Genomic DNA, 17,486 nt, shown 5'->3' with positions numbered 1-17,486 from the left:
TTGGCAATGACCAACTCCAAGATCCAGTGAATGGGCACAACTTAACAATTTTGGTAACGTTGGCGAAAAAATTCAGAGTGTTGGAGGACAAGCCATCTCTCTGTTCAATTGTTTTGCAAAAGATGTGCACCCAATAAAACCTGAGGACTGACCTTTGAGCCCAAGCTTTGAGCCCATGGTTGGGTGTCACAATCTGTAGTTTTTGCCCAAGAGAGCAGATCTCCAGTGGAATTACTCCTCACCACATCACACGTCACCACAGTGTGTTATGTAAATAAAGTGAAAGAAGGGAAAGTATGCCATCCCTTTCCCTGCTGGGTTCTCCCATTACACATTCCAACCTCAGAGCTTTTTTTAAAGACCACAGAAATGCATACTTTAAAACCTGTCTAGTAAACTTCCTTGACACTTTGGATTTAGTCACTTTCTCTCCTCACACTGCCCCTTGGAAGAATTTCTACTCTGGAGAGTACCTCTAGCCTAGACAACGGGTGATTCAAGGTCTTCTGGGGTTGCTATGCTGACAGGATGAAACGAACCCGAACTGGTCACAGGAATAACCCTGTTTGGACTTAAGGAAATGCCTTGGGAGGTATCCAGCATCAGATGGTTCTGCTGTTGAGTAATAAGACTATAATTCTCAACAGATTTGTAGTAAAGGTGCAAATGTGTCCATGACACTAGCTAGTAACCATTAGTGTCTGCTTTTCCACTCATAAATCTCTTAATTGCTGTGTGGAAGTCATAGCTGTTCGCTGGCTTCCAAAAAGGGAAGGACAGATTCTGAATAGTGATTCTTACAAGGCTAGACATAAAGTAGTCAAAGAGCAGTCACAGAACACGCACAGAACCTGGTGTCCTCCAGATGTTGTTGGACTCTAACTCCCATCAGCCTAAACCAGCATGGCCAATGTTCAGGAGTGATGGCAGTTGTAGTCCAAAGCATCAGAAGACATGGGATTGGGAACGCCAATTTATAGCTTATAGTGAGGATGGGCACAATATAGATTGGGATCTACTGGTGGATTTCTGGGCAATCAGCAATAGATCTGCAAGAGTTTGTGGCTCCTAATGGTTTAAACCAGTGGTTCTCAAAGGGTGTGGTGTGCCACACCAGTGTGGCAGGAGAGGATGGCAAGCATGGAGGGACATTTCAGTGTAGCGTAGCATAGCATATGCATATACATATACACATACAGAGAGAGAGAGAACCAGAAGCAGAATCCACACCTCTCTTCAAGAGCATTGGCTATTCTTCTACAGCTCTCCATAACATTGTTGTGAACTGGGATTTTCAACTCAGACAAATATGTAAGATCAGAAAAGAGAAAGGATTATTTGTGCTGGTGAGGAGATGGGAGTTTGTCTCAAATTAGACCTAATAGGTATGAATTACCCAGCAAAAGCAAGCTCACGCATCTCATTGAGTTTGTATACGTACTTAAGGTACATATGTAAGAGGCTCATTTACAATTCCATTTAGGGAATTATTCATGTTTTTATGTAGCTGCATTGCTACATAAATGACTATATTATAAAGTAGTGGTGTTCTATGTTATAAATCAAGCACTGCTAGGAGTTGTTTCTTTTTGTGTTCCAGTGTGTTTCTTATCAATTAAAAATTCAGTGTTACACAAACAAATTTTTATTCTCCCAGAGAACAGAAGTTTGAGAACCACGACTTTAAACAGCAGCAACTCATTTTCTTTCTAAATAAGGCCTCTCAAAATTTTAATTAAGGAAGCTTGGAGGTGAAAACCTGGAGTGGGTTTTTGTAAGAAAACTGACTTTTTGTACTAAAAATAATTCCTGTACTGGGCATGTGCTCAGAGGTATTCTGTTCCGTAATTATCTGTGTTCCAAATCTACTATTTGACACCCACTGGCCTAGCTATTATTTTTTCATTTCTATACTACTTTATATTTATGGACAAAATCTTGAGTGGCTTACAACACACTGAAACATCAAATAAAACAATCCAGAATGAAACATTACTAAACAAAGCCAAATATAAAGTATACATTCTAAGCAACACCATTAACAGGAAATTAAAATATTATCTTGAGCATTTCAAAACAAAACATTACTAAAGGAAGTCAAATATAAAATGCCCATTTCAAACAGCACAATTGTCAGGAGAATAAAATATCTGCTGCTTCTTCTGCCAACCCTGCTCATGGTGGACAATGGCTGTGGAAGCTGAGACTCAATGACCTGGGTCTGCACTTTTGCATGACCTTTTTTAATTGGCAGGTTCTTCTACCAGGGCAGCTGGATTTTATGGTTCAAGTAACAGAAAAAATAGATCCTGGAAGCCTGAAGTCTGCCCTCCTCTGGCCTAGAGGTAATTCCATCCTTTCAATATTGTCATTGCTTTCAATATGCAATAGGCTCCTTACAGAGGTCTTGTTTGCTTTGTGACACAGCAGTGGTGAATCAGCTCATAATAGTCGAGAAGATGACAAACATGTTGTCCTCGTTGTTCCATTGCCCTTTAATGATGGCTAAAATATAATGTTGGCTTGCCACTAAGGACAGTCCAAGCTATTCATGAGTTCCCACAAAGGGAAAAGCTTGCCATTTCTAGCTTCTGTGTGATCTTGATGGCTAGCACTTTGACTAATCACAGTCCGAGTTAATTTTCTTGGCTGAAAATAAAATATGTGGTAAAAAACTTGTACAATCATACATTTCGCCAGAGAAGCCTTCCCCAACCGGGTGACCTCTAGATGCTTTGGACTGTTTGGTGCTGTGCTGGCTGGGGCTGATAGAAATTATAATCCAAAACATCTGGAGGTTGGGGAAGACTGCTCTAGTGAAAACACATTAGAGAAAAGGGCAAAGGTTCTTGGGCATGTTCCAGCATGTGTTATCTGGACTTGATGGCAGTATCTACTGTATCTTTTGGGAAATCGATTGTGCTTCTGTGTGTTTGTTCTCTATGTGTTCAGATGCCTATTGAGAGACCATCACCAAACTCAGCAGAAGGGTTCCCAAGGTGAGGACAGTGGTATTCATAGATGTTTGGATGCTGGATGCCATTTTGAATCGAGATGAAGGACTGAAAAATCACTTTGGCATGACTTCGCCCATTTTCTGACAGGTTCGGCTTGTTTTTTGAAATATCATTGCTAAATTGGGCACGAGGGTTCCTGAGGTGGTGGTCTAGGTCAACATTTGGGTTATAGGTTCCATGATGTACATTAGCTATAGTAACTAGGTGGAACTTCTGGGGGAGGGAATTCAACGTTGCACTATCATGATCATTCCATGAGTACAAACATTTCTGCCTGCCAGATGAAATAATCTCCCAATGAAGGAGAGCCTCTTGCAGAAGTCTGTTCCACTGCTGGAAAGCTCTTGCTATCAAGAAGCTTCTAGTGTTTCTCCACCAAAAGCTGCTTCTTTACAATTCCCACCCATTGGTGCTGGTACTTTACTGTGGAGAAACAGAAAACTTCAGCTCTAAGTTCAGAATTTTAGCAAAAGAGTAGCCCTTCACTATAAGCTGAACTTGGTTATCCAAGGTCCTGAGTTTGTTGTAACATCACTGAGAAAAGCTATCTTGTTCCCTCTTGTTGCTGAGAATTGGCTCAGGAATAAATATTTCTAAACAATGGCTTTGATAACTGCTTTTTTGAGCATTTGCCAGATTCTGCATCTTTGAGGCTCAAATAATCCCATACAAATAAATAAATAAATGAAACAAATAAACAATTCCATGAGGACTTCTGTTTTGTGACCTATTTGGAGCCTTGTACCCTGGTGTTGCATGACAATGCTAAGAGAGAGAGAAAAATCAGTGCAATTTTGAAATCAGTGGTTACAATCAGTACAGTTTCCAATGGTTCAGTCCACCATCTTGATTCAAAAGCACATACAATTTTATCCAAACAGACAGAAACCTGCTCCTTGATCTCAGGAACCAACATGCAAATTTTGGTCACGATACCTTAACAGACATCTAAATACATAACAACCAAGCAAGCTATTAAAATATATAGCAAATAGTTCTGCTGGCCTGAGAAACCAGAATGCATTGGCTCCTGAAGTGATTCATCTTCAAGACTAGTCTGGCCCTTGCTACCTTGCTAGCCAATGGTACTTTGTGCCCATTGTTAGAGAAGGCTAATGCCCCTCCTGGCATCTTCACTGAGGCTATTCCAAATCTGTCATTTCTATCCTATAGAAAACCCTGTCATCCTGGTGCCCTTCATGTGTTTTGGATTACATCTCCCAGCAGTCCTGGGCAGTGCTTAATGAGAGTTGTAGTCCAGGTTGAGAAAGGCTGCTGTATACTAATAGTGAACTCACTCTCTGGGTGCAGATTCTTATATAGCCCAAACTGCACCATCCACACAGGAAAAGAAAAAGCTCAAGGAATCACCAATATTTGCAGATATAACAACAAAACTTTAAGAGAGAAATGAGGACTATGTATCCCCAGTGGGTCCATAATAGTGGTTCTTGGATGGCTGGATTGATAGAGATGGAATGGACTATCCTACAAGTGGGACTGGAAGCCTCAACAAGAGGTAAAGGTAAGGTAAAGGACCCCTAGACGGTTAAGTCCAGTCAAAGGTGACTATGGGGTTGCAGCACTCATCTCGCTTTCAGGCCGAGGGAGCCAGTGTTTGTCCACAGACAGTTTTCCGGGTCATGTGGCCAGCATGACTAAACCCCTACTGGCGCACAGAGGACCGTGACAAGTGCCAGAGCTCACAGAAACACCGTTAACCTTCCCGCCGCAGCGCTACCTATTTATCTACTTGCACTGGCATGCTTTCAAACTGCTAGGCTGGCAAGAACTGGGACAGAGCAACGGGATCTCATCCCGTTGCAGAGATTCGAGCCGCCAACCTTCCGATCAGCAAGCCCAAGAAGCTCAGAGGTTTAGACCACAGTGCCACCCACCACAACAAGAATACTTTGCACAGTAGCACTTTGCTCCAGTTCTAGATTGTTTTACAATCCAAAATCATTTTAAGTTGGCCTCTGGGGGGCTCTGCTGGTTGAGCCAGCCTCCTGCTAGTCACCAACAGAGTAACGCAAGCTGGCAGTGGTGCTGAAAATGGTAGTAGGTCCGCAGGTGGCAACGCTACCAATGGAGCCCAGCAGAAAGCCTCTAAATGGTGCACTCTTAGGATGCGGAGGCAGCAGTCAGTCTCACAGCAATTGGCGGCCAGCATTAGGCTCAATCTGGACCCAATCAGCCTGATTTCCCTGCCATCCCATGCCGTCACCAAGAACAGCTGGGCTGCAGATGCAGCAATGGCTCCACCACTCTGCAGAGCCATGGTGGCAGTGGGAAGTTTAGATTGCACCCTTGATCTCTAAAAACTGTTGAGAAAATGTCACTCAGTGGTGCAACATATTCTTTCCATGCAAATGATCCAAACTTCAATCCCCAGCATTGCCAGAAAGGTCTTGGAAAGACTGGGCTTCATGGGCCAGTGGTCTGACTCAGTATAACAATTCCCCATGTTCTTAAGAAATACAAGGAAGTGTGGAATATCAGAAGGAAAATGGCCCATCTTGCTGGCTCCCTTCAGAACTCAACCAGAGCTCCATATCTCTCAAATCCATCAGTTAACAGAAAAAGTCAAGATAATGGGATTCAGGGTTGACTCATTTGAACATAATCAAGCAGCTTCCAACTGAGTCAGACCAATTTTTTCCATTTAGCCCACCATTCATTTTCTATTCTTCTGCATGCAAGGCATGTGGCACCTCCTCAGGCCGTTGATTGATTGGGGAAGGGTGTGACTCTGAACCAAAATAGTAAAAGGGAGCTGAACTTTCCTTCTGCCCTTAGTGTTCTTCCTCTGCAGTCTATTTCCGCAGCCAAATTCTAATACCAGAAATGGGCTCTGAAAGACTTAGCATGCTTGCAGGCAGGGGCGTTGCTGGGGGGTGATCCAGGGGGCCTCAGCCCCAGGTCTCCTGCCCCTTCCTTTTCAAAAGGTTTGCTAACATGGTGGCTTGGTGCATTGCCATCTGAAATCCTGGAGAGCTCCTGCCAGTCTGAGTAGACAATATGGAGATAGATCAGGCATCCCCAAACTTGGCCCTCCTGCTGTTTTGGGACTACAATGCCCATCATCCCTGACCAGTGGTCCTGTTAGCTAGGGATGATGGGAGTTGTAGTCCCAAAACAGCTGGAGGGCCAAGTTTGGGGGTGCCTGAGATAGATGAACCAATGTTCTAATAAGGCAGCTTCCTATGTTCCTAATTTGTCCAGAGGCACTTTACCCACTTGTACAACTTGGTGCTCCTGCTCGCATGGAGAGGCACTATGGGAAGGTAACAGGTAGGTTTGGCTTCTCTCACCAACATGCCCTTTTGCTCTAAAAATTCCTTTCCTTCTCCCCTTTTATATATACATTAGGGCAGAGCCCAGTTTAAACAAATGAAGGGTCCATAGATAGCTCGGGGGGAGACGCCATGCCTGGTATCAATTGCTGGTATCAGTCCTTTGCCAGATTTCCAAACAGAAGGGCTTGGAAATACCTCTGCTGGAAACCAAGGAGAGCTGCTGCCAGTACTGGGTTAGATCAGGTGTGGGTCACCTATTCCAGCCCCAGGTCAACCTTCCAAGGATCACATACCCTTGGGGCAATAGGCAAAAGTTGATGGAGCAAAAAACCATTGTACAGTAGAGTAGTTTCTACAGTACACACACACACTATCCTCCATCAAGGCAATTCAAAGACACATTCCAGCCAGGCAAAAACACTTGGGATACAAAGTAGGGACCATTAGGGGTGTTGCCGGGGGTGAGTTCTAAGGACCAGTAAGAGGCACCCTATGCTTGAGATTCCCCAACCCAAAGCCTACAGGGCATCTTTGGAGGGCATTTGAGGGCTGGTGCAATAGACTAGTACTGAGAAGTACTCTGCCGCCGCCTCTTCCACTGCTGCTACCTGGCTTAGCTGCTCCCTCCAAGTGTGTAAGGACAGGGACAGAATAAAGGAGCAGAAGGAACAGCCTCCACTTGCCTTGAGGTTTTTTCCTGGACAGCGGCTTGGATTAGGCCCAGAGGGAAAGGGCATGGAAATGGGCAGTGACAAAGAGGGCCCCAAATCTAAAGCCAAAACTGGTGCAATATTCAACAGGGAAATGGTAAAAGGGAATGGAGTAAACTCTCCTCCAATCCAGATTCTCACCTCCCTTACTGGTGCTGTTATTATTTTAAAAGAGAGAGAGAGAGAATCCAAACACAAGATTAAAATAAATGTGAGACTACAGCACTAAGATTTTGCCAACTTCCAAGGGCAGCCAACATGGTGCCCTCCAGATGTTAGACTACAGCCCCCGCCACTATGGTCAACGGTCAAGGATGAGAACAAGAGATTCTGAGAGATATAAAGTTATATCAAGTGCAATATATGAAGATGATGAACCAGGAAATTGAATGGAAAATTAAACAAATGAGACAAAAGACATTTGAATCGGCTAATAAATGTGGAAAATTGTTAGCTTGGCAAATGAAAAAAAGACAAAAGCTCAATACTATCACTAATTTGGAAGTGGAAGGAAAGAACATTCAGAATCCAGTGGAGATTAGAAAATGCTTCCAGAGGTATTTTAAACAGTTACATACACAAGGGCCACAGAAAGAGTTTGATATAGACCAATTTTTAAAAACAAATGGATTACAAAAAATCTCTCAGGAAAACAAGATAATGCTGAACCATAAAATTACAGAACAGGAGGTAGAAGGTGCCATTCAGAATATGCAGTTGGGTAAATCTCCAGGGTCGGATGGTTTAACCTCAAAATATTACAGATCTTTGAAGGATTGGTTAATTCAGCCACTAAAGGAGGTTTGTGACGAAATTTTGGAGGGGGGAAAGCGCCAGAGTCGTGGAAGGAAGCTTACATTACACTTATACCGAAAACTGAGTCGGAAAAGACACAACTTAAGAACTACCGCCCCATATCCCTGCTCAATGTGGATTACAAAATATTTGCTGATATTTTGGCTAATAGATTAAAAAAAGTATTAGTGGAAGAGATACATAAGGACCAAGCTGGCTTTCTCCCAGGTAGGCACTTGTCTGACAACACGAGGAACATAATCAACATTTTGGAGAAGTTGCAAGTGAATATTAATACTAAAGCAGTTTTAATTTTCATAGATGCGGAGAAAGCCTTTGATAATATTTCTTGGAATTTTATGAAGAAAAATCTCCAGGGGGTGGGGGTGGGTCAAGGGTTTGAAAATGGTATAAGTGCAATTTACTCAGAACAAAAGGCTAAGCTAATAGTCAATAATGTGATGACAGAGGAATTTAAGATAGAGAAAGGTACACGACAAGGCTGCCCAATTTCCTCATTGCTTTTTATTTCGGTCCTGGAGGTTTTGCTAAATATGATTAGAAGGGACCATCTGATTAATGGTATCCAGGTCGGAGCCAAACAATACAAATTGAAAGCTTTTGCAGATGACCTAGTTTTGACGTTACAGGAGCCAGAATCTAGTACGAAAAGAGTATTAGAACTGATTCAAGAATTTGGTCATGTGGCAGGATTTAAGCTGAACAAGTCAAAAACTAAAGTTCTTGAGAAAAATTTAACACCGATTGAGAAAGAGAGGTTTCAGAAGAACACGGTTTAACATTAGTTAAGAAAGTAAAATATCTGGGGATTAATATGACTGCTAAGAACTTAAATTTATTTAAAGATAACTATGAGAAATGTTGGACAGAAGTGAAAAAGATTTAGAAATATGGTCAAATTTGAAGCTTTCCTTGTTGGGTCGAATTGCAGCTATAAAGATGAATGTATTGCCAAAAATGTTGTTTCTGTTTCAATCATTGCAAATTTTGGACAAGATGGACTGTTTCAAGAAGTGGCAAAGAGACATTTCTAGATTTGTCTGGCAGGGCAAGAAGCCCAGAATAAAATTTAAAATATTAACTGATGCAAAGGAAAGAGGCGGATTTGCCCTGCCAGACCTTAAACTTTACTATGAATCAGCAGCATTCTGCTGGTTGAAAGACTGGCTGCTTCTTGAGAACACAGACATTTTGGATTTGGAAGGTTTTAATAATGTTTTTGGGTGGCATGCATATTTGTGGTACGACAAGGTTAAAGCACATAAAGCATTTAAAAACCATATTGTCAGGAAAGCATTGTTCAATGTCTGGATAAGATACAAAGACTTATTGGAAAATAAAACCCCAAGGTGGTTGTCACCAATGGAAGCGAAGGCTCAGAAAAAGCTCAATATGGAGGCCAAATGGCCGAAATATTGGGAAATATTGGAACAAGAAGGAGAGAAATTGAAATTGCAGAGTTTTGAGAAATTAAAAGATAAAGTGCGAGACTGGCTTCATTATTATCAAATAAGAGAGGCCTATAATTTGGACAAAAAAATTGGCTTCCAGGTGGAAAAATCAAAATTGGAAACAGAACTGTTAGATCCCAAAACTAAGATACTTTCAAGAATGTATAACTTGCTGTTAAAATGGAACATGCAGGATGAAACGGTTAAATCTGCAATGATTAAATGGGCACAAGATATTGGTCATAACATTATGTTTGCTGACTGGGAACAGTTGTGGACCACCGGTATGAAATTTACAGCATGTAATGCCTTAAGAGAGAATATTATGAAAATGATATATAGGTGGTACATGACACCAGTCAAGCTTGCAAAAATATATCATTTGCCTGATAATAAGTGTTGGAAATGTAAAGAAAATGAAGGTACATTCTTTCACCTTTGGTGGACGTGCCCAAGGATTAAGGCTTTCTGGGAGATGATCTATAATGAAATGAAAAAGATATTTAAATATACCTTCCTGAAGAAACCAGAGGCCTTTCTCCTGGGCATGGTCGGCCAATTGGTGCCAAAGAAGGACAGAACTTTCTTTATGTATGCAACAACAGCAGCAAGAATCCTCATCGCAAAGTATTGGAAGACACAAGATCTACCCACCTTGGAAGAATGGCAGATGAAAGTGATAGACTATATGGAATTGGCGGAAATGACTGGCAGAATCCGAGACCAGGGAGAAGAGTTGGTGGAAGAAGATTAGAAGAAGTTTAAAGACTATTTGCAGAAACATTGTAAAATTAATGAATGCTAAAATGATGTTGGATTGAAATGAAGTGGTTTTAGCAATAAGGTTAAAAAGAGTATGTAAAAATGGACTGATAATTAGATGAAAATATAAAGTTATAATATGTTAAGATATAGAATTAAGATAAATACAAAGAGGGGAAGGATTTGCTGAATTAACTATGTGAATTGGAATACAAAAAAGGGAGGTGTGAGGAGGTCAGGAAACAAGTAATTGAAATATAAGATACGAAAAGATTGATTTGTTTTTTAATTGTTTTTTATTTCTTCATGTATTTTGTATTTTTCTTTGCATTTTTGTATCTTTTTTTTCTTTTTCTTTTTCTTTTCTTATTCTGTAATTCTCTTTTGTCTGTAAAATTTCAATAAATATTTTAAAAAAAAGAGAGAGAACTTTGGTCCAACATCATCTGGCCAGCACCAGACAGGGAATGGTGATTTAAAGAGAAGGAAGATGATCAGGAACCTAGATTCTGGGTCCCAGTTCTATACAGTGGTACCTGGGGTTACGAACATCTTGGGTTACAAACACTTCAGCTTACGAACTCTGCTAACCCGGAAGTAGTACCTCAGGTTAAGAACTTTGCCCCAGGATGAGAACAGAAATCACACGGCGGCGCAGCGGCAGGAGGCCTCATTAGCAGAAGTGGTACCTCAGGTTAAGAACGATTTCAGGTTAAGAATGGACCTCACCTCCGGAATGAATTAACTTCATAACCAGAGGTACTACTATGTGCATTTGTGTAATGTCATCATGGCATTGTGAAATCCACACAGCCCTGGATACAGTGGCAATACACTCTTATATAAGATGACCACCCCATGTGATATAGCAAAGGATAGTTCATAACCCATATGATGTTTTTCCCCCAGCAGCTACTGAACAAACATCATGGTCATATAAAATACATATCTGTCTAAACCAGCCAACAACACAAATCAGAGCAACACAGCAAAACACTGCTACTGCCTATGGAATCTTTTGATGGAAACCTTATATAATGGACAAACATAAAGCACAATGAGCTATATCATCTATGTTTTGACTATGGACACAAAGACATCGTTCTGGTGGCATACCTGCCATCTACAGATGCTGTCAGCAAAGTCTGGAACCACCTTCGGAAAGTATGAAAGGCAAGCTCTGGAAAAAACATTGTGGGCCAGTATCAGAATTCTAAGATACCCTGTTGTTAAATGCTCTCTTGGCCAGAAATGGCCCACCCAGTGGAACGAAACTGCCATGCTAACTTCCTGGCAGCAGAGTCTCTTCTGTTTACCAAAGAGAAGGGGAAGATGTTGGGGAGGGAGGTGCAACAGTGGAGTCAATCTGGTGTTCCCACCCGTACCAACCTCCGCATCACCTCATCCCTTCCACTCCTAGTAAGCAATAGCACCACACCTTCACACCAGTCATGGGTGTTTGCAGAAATAATTCTACCAGGGGCAGGCAAGGTCTATAACTTGTAGCTAAGGGCTCTTGTCTTACAACTGAACCCCACACACTGTTACATGATGCTGAAGGGAAAACAAAAGAAATTATGGCAATTTACTGTATTGCATGGGATTATAGATTTCAGCGCTAACTTCTAACAAATTGCTTTATTTGTCCATTTAACAGCAACAGAGTAAAGCACTAGAAAAACAGACAACTTATTTGTCCACTGAACAACAATACTGTCAGACTCTTAAGCCAAATTAAAAACCCCAAAGCTGAATTTCACACTTTTTTTACGCAACATCAGCCTTGGCAAAGTCTGAAACCAGACTTTTTTTGTTAATGCTTGTCTGTCCATAATATAAGGGGAAAATATAATACAAAGCAGACTTCTTTTTAAGCAAAAACTGGATTCTTCCATGGCCTTGGCCATAACTTCTATAAATTTCTCCATGGGATAGGTCTTCAGCATTTCTCTATGGACACAACACACACAAGCCAGAAGAAGACCTAAATACAGAAATATCTGGTGGCAAACAGGGAAAACTTTGGAAACAAAAACCTCTAAAATTGGTCGCAGCAGCCACAAGAGAAAATATGCTGAAAATCATTTTTAGATGCCATTTCACACAAATCACATTGAGTGATATGAAGAAATCTCTGAGCAAAACATGGAACCGAGTTACACCTTTGATGGAATTGTCCTATTATCCAAAAAACCTAGATCAGTCTTTGTCCTGAACCCATGGCCTACCTGGCAGCAAGTCAGTATGTCAAGTCCCCAGTCCAGGGTCAATCCACGTGTCCAAAGTCCAAAGCAAGCATAGTCCCACAAGGATCCTGAAGCATCCAGCCTGAGGTGCATCAAGATAGGCAGTTGAGCAGACCCAGCACCTCAGCTCTGCTTCCCTTTTGTACTTTGCATGCTGATTGCAGCATCTGGGCTTGATGAGGCAGGTCACCCTCACCTGTTCTAAGCCTATTCCAGCTGAGGAATCACACACCTCCTCACAGAGCTAGCAGGCCTCACCTGGTCAGCTGGGAGTTGGGCTGTGGGCCTTGCCTGTCTCAGCCTCCTAGAGCACCCCTCCCACTTCTCCCTATGTCTCAGATCCTACCGTGTTCATGGAGACCCCTCTGGCTCTGGGTCCTACTGCTCTGGTTCCTGTGTTCTGACCCCCCATCCCCTTATCATCCTCCATCACCCTGTGAGAAGAAGAGGAGGAGGAATTTGGATTTGATATCCCGCTTTATAACTACCCGAAGGAGTCTCAAAGCGGCTAACATTCTCCTTTCCCTTCCTCCCTCACAAAAAACACTCTGTGAGGTGAGTGGGGCTGAGAGACTTCAGAGAAGTGTGACTAGCCCAAGGTCACCCAGCAGCTGCATGTGGAGGAGTGGAGACGCGAACCCGGTTCACCAGATTACGAGTCTACCGCTCTTAACAACTACACCACACTGGCTCTCACCAGTACTTCCTTCCCCACCCCCTGCTCGCCCCAGTGTGTCCCACTCCTGGCTACGCCCCTCGCCAGGATCCTCTTTCTTCTCTCTGTTGCCCTGCCAGTTCATGACAGTCTTGCCCACACCGACTAGCAGGAGCTGTCCAATGTTTCAGGCAGGGATCTCTCCCAGATCTACCTGGATATGTCCTGGATTGAACCTGGAACCTTCTGCACGCTAAGCAAATGCTCTCCCAATGAGTCACAGCCCTTCCCCATATCCCCTGACCACTGGTCATCCTGACTGGGCTTCTTAGACTCAAGGAACATCCGGATTGCCCCAGGTTTCTTACTCCTGGGCTAAGGTAGAAGCAGCCTGTGTACGGGAGCAGAACATCCCACCATGAGATGCAGCAACCCAAAATGGAAGAGAAAACTGGGGATTTTCTAACTAGAAATTACAATGCAGTTGTCAGTTTATGTTTCATTAAAAAAATGCATTTGGGGGAGCAGGGGCAACCCAACTTCTGAACTTCTAATCTTCCAGGAATTTCCCTGGGAACAGCCTGCTTAAAATCTTGCAGCAGTGTGCAGCATGCCTATGGGGCATTGTTGATGCTCTCCCTATTATGGCACCTGTTAACATGAGGTGAGGGGGGCAAGGAGGGGGGGAAGTTGTCGCTCTGGGATTCACTGCGACACAGCAAAGCTTTTGATGGTGCCACGGTTGCATTTGCTTTGGACAAGCCTGGCTTTGTGCTAATTAGGACCCTCTGGGGGATTTCCGGCCCTGCAGGGTGACAGTTTTGTTGCTGTTACCATAACAGAGATCCCAAACTGCAACACTCTAAGGTATTGTGCATGCCAGCATGTTTTACCACCCTCCCCTCAAATCGGGGGGGGGGGCTTTGAAATAGTGAGATCATGGTAAACTGAGTTCTTGTGGTTGCTTTGAAGTTTTTTTCTTTCCTATGAAAGACATGCCTGTAAACTGACTTGTCTAAGTCTCTGTCATCTTGCTACTTTAAAAATTACTCTATGGTGGCAACTACAAGAATTTGTGTGTGTTACTGGCCAGGCCAGTAGATGATGCCAGCATGTGTGTACAAGCTGGATCTACAGGTAGACACATCAAATAAGCATTTTGGTTTAAAGCATTGTAAATTTAAACAGGGAAAACAGGTAGAGAAAAACATGACTCCACCTCGCCATCTGGTGGCACAATGTTATATCACATATACAACGCATATAAATCACTTTTTCTTCACCAGCCTAGCTGAGTCCCATGTCTGCAGAAGAAGCTACAAGCTACCTCAGAAAGCTACCTGTGGACCTAGCTACACATGTTACAGGCAAATACCCATAATAAAGCCCCAAGATATTTCCCCTGCCCACCCCCTACTTTAGTGAAAAAGGAGAATTAGCAGGATGTGATTTTGACTAAACTGTGAAGAGGGACAGGAGGCTGGGGAAAGTATTATTGCCATCTGGAGGGGCACCCTTGTGTTACCAGAACAGGGGCAAACAATACTGAAAGTGGGATTGTGTATAACTGCTCCAATACTATCATAATTACAAATCATCATGAATGCACAATAGAGAGGATAACAGTTCTTCCTTTCTGGCCCCAGCATCTCCCATCCTTGTTTCTCACTCTTAGCTCACCCTCTGTCCTCAGTTCACCAGCCAGCCTATTATTGCCTCAAAAATAAATGTCTGGTTTCACGCAAACTGACATCAACCACTTTCTTGATTCTTTGTTGCTTACCGTCTTGTCACGCTGCTATATTATTTTCATATGTCTGGACTTTCCAGCGTTCAATACTTTTGCCTGTACACTTAGTCTAGTCTAGAAACAGATCATAGACCTGCTTTGGTCAGAATATGCACTGGACCTATTTCTGCAAGGGACTGTGCCACCGCTGCTCATCTTGGACTAAACCCCTGAATTTGGAGTTGCAAAAGCTACTGAACTAGGGGCATTTCTAAGAGGAAAGGGAAATGATAACAAGGACCACTGTGAAGGCAGAGCACAGGCCAGAGAGTCGGGCTGGAAAAGAGCAACAGCAACACATTCCTCGCCAACATTTCGTTCCCTGAAGGTCTTCCACGTGTACATAGTGCAGACATCAGCATCAGGACAAGACTGCAGACCGACTGATCCAGCCAATGCTTGAGTCATTACCCAACAAAAACAGATGAGTGAGGGCCAGTGAGGTGATTTGAGCAGAGAGTCAAAGCAGGAGCCAAAGGCTTCTGCATGATTGCCTGGAATTTGAGATTAAACTGCAGTTCCCAGAAAATTGCTCACTTGATATGCGAAATGTGACTTTTGAGATTGAAGGCTGAAGAAGAAACAATCTGCAGAGGGGAATAATTTTGGGCTTGGCAAAAAGATTGAGGGCGTACAAGGCAGCACCATCAAAACAGGAAACCGGGAGAATTCTCTGAAAATGGTGGGATTCAGGTGCATGCAAAGTTGTGCTCTATATATATCCATATATATATATATGGATAGAGCTAACCACAGAAATGAAAACCAGTTACAAACATAGGCGCACAGTGTGTGGTGGCAGAAAAAGGCCTCCCATCTTACAGCAGCAGGACTCCATCAGTTCAAGGCTGTGTTGAGTTAAGAGCTGTGTATGCACTGCTGCTTACTCTGAATCCAGTGCACTCTCACCACTGGCTTAGGAAGTGGAACACGCATAACATTGGCCATAATCCATATCCACGCAGTATTAATCCAAGAATCGTAGAATTGTGGAGTTGGTAGGGTTCCCAGGGGTCATCTAGTCCAAACCCCTGCTATGCATGAATCAAGACTAAAGCAGTTTGTTGAAGGAGCTGGGTATGTTTAGCCTGGAAAAGAGGAGACTGAGAGGAGATATGATAGCCATCTTCAGAGATCTTAAGGGCTATCACATTGAAGAGGGAGCGTGCTTCAAGTTATAAGAAAGGAGATTCCAATTAAACATTCGGGAGGAAACTTTCTGACACTAAGAGCTGTTTGGCAGTGGAACAGACTCCCACGAAAGGTAGTGAACTCTCCTTCCTTGGAAGTTTTTAAGTAGAGGTTGGCTGGCCACCTGTCATGGATGCTTTAGCTGAGATTCCTGCATTGCAGGGGGTTGGACTAAATGACCCTTGGGTCCCTTCCAACTCTAAGATTCTAGGATCCATGACAGATGGCCATCTAATCTCTGCTTTAAAACCTCCAAGGAAGGAGAGTCCACCACCTCCCAAGGGAGACCATTCCACTGTTGAACAGCTCTTACTGTCAGAAAGTTCTTCCTGATGTTTGGTCAGAATCTTCTTTCTTGTAACTTGAAGCCACTGATTTGGGTCCTACCCTCCAGAGCAGGAGAAAACAAGCTTGCTCCATCTTCCATGTGACAGCCCTTGAAATACTTAAAGATGACTATCATATCTCCTCTCAGTCTCTTCTTTTCCAAACTAAACATACCCAGCTCCTTCAACTGTTCCTCATAAAGCTTGGTTTCCAGACCTTTGATCATCTTGGTCACCCTCCTCCTCCTGTTGCCTGTGAAATGTTGTGTTTTGATATGTGTCCCCCCCAAAAAAAAGTAACAACCCAGCTTTGATCCAAATCAAGAAAAACGACATACCTGCCTTTTAAGCTAGTAGTATATACACAGTCAAAGGCACAGCAGAGAAGTGGAAGTTTCTTACAGATACTCCAGATCCAAAACACTAAAAGTCATTGTAGCCTACAGCCCTGCAAGGCATCAGAGAGAAGACCATGACCCCAACTGGAACATCTGTGCAGTTCCTTCACCCTTCACCCAACTCCACCACCACCCAAGAAAAAAGAGATGGGCCACTCCCCTGGCAAATATGGGAAACCATGTACTAACTTTTTATTTTTTTAAAACTAAAGTCACATCTTTCTTAGCAGGTGGAAGCTGTGTCCACACTCACACAGGTAAATGCTCACAAGTGAGTGTTCGCTGTGGCCTTGTTGGTGACAAGATTCCCCCATGTGCAGGCAAGGTCCCATCAAGCCCAGTGAAAACAAAGAGGTTCAGTGCACTCCACTCTCCTCATTGCCATTTCTGGTCAAACATTCATGGCTCATTCTTCCTTATGAAATCAGAGCTAGGGACCAAGGAGCAAAGCAAACAGAAACAGATATAGTTGGACCAAATTCCTCTCCCACCCCATTTTCACCACACACAATCAGAGCAGCTGTTTGGTTTCGCTGCTTTTGAAAGGGGAATTCACCCCGAAGTTTTCTGGGGAGGCTGCTTAGTTGACCTTATAGCAGATATGGTTGCCAAGGGAGAGACACTTAAAAAAATGTGGCTGCTCTTCCCAATGACAGTGATGCTCTCCTCAGTCCATTTTTCCCTTTACCAGAATGCAGTGTAAACAATTCTACATAGTGTTGCAGTGTCCTCATATAGGCCTGAAGCAATGCAGTACAAGAGACCCAATGGACAATGTTGGGTTTCACTTGGAAATGGGTTTTGTTCAGTGTTCCACTGTGGACCA

Source organism: Podarcis raffonei, chromosome 6 (genome assembly GCF_027172205.1).
Source record: "Podarcis raffonei isolate rPodRaf1 chromosome 6, rPodRaf1.pri, whole genome shotgun sequence".
Taxonomy (NCBI): domain Eukaryota; kingdom Metazoa; phylum Chordata; class Lepidosauria; order Squamata; family Lacertidae; genus Podarcis; species Podarcis raffonei.
This window is presented reverse-complemented; position numbering follows the sequence as displayed.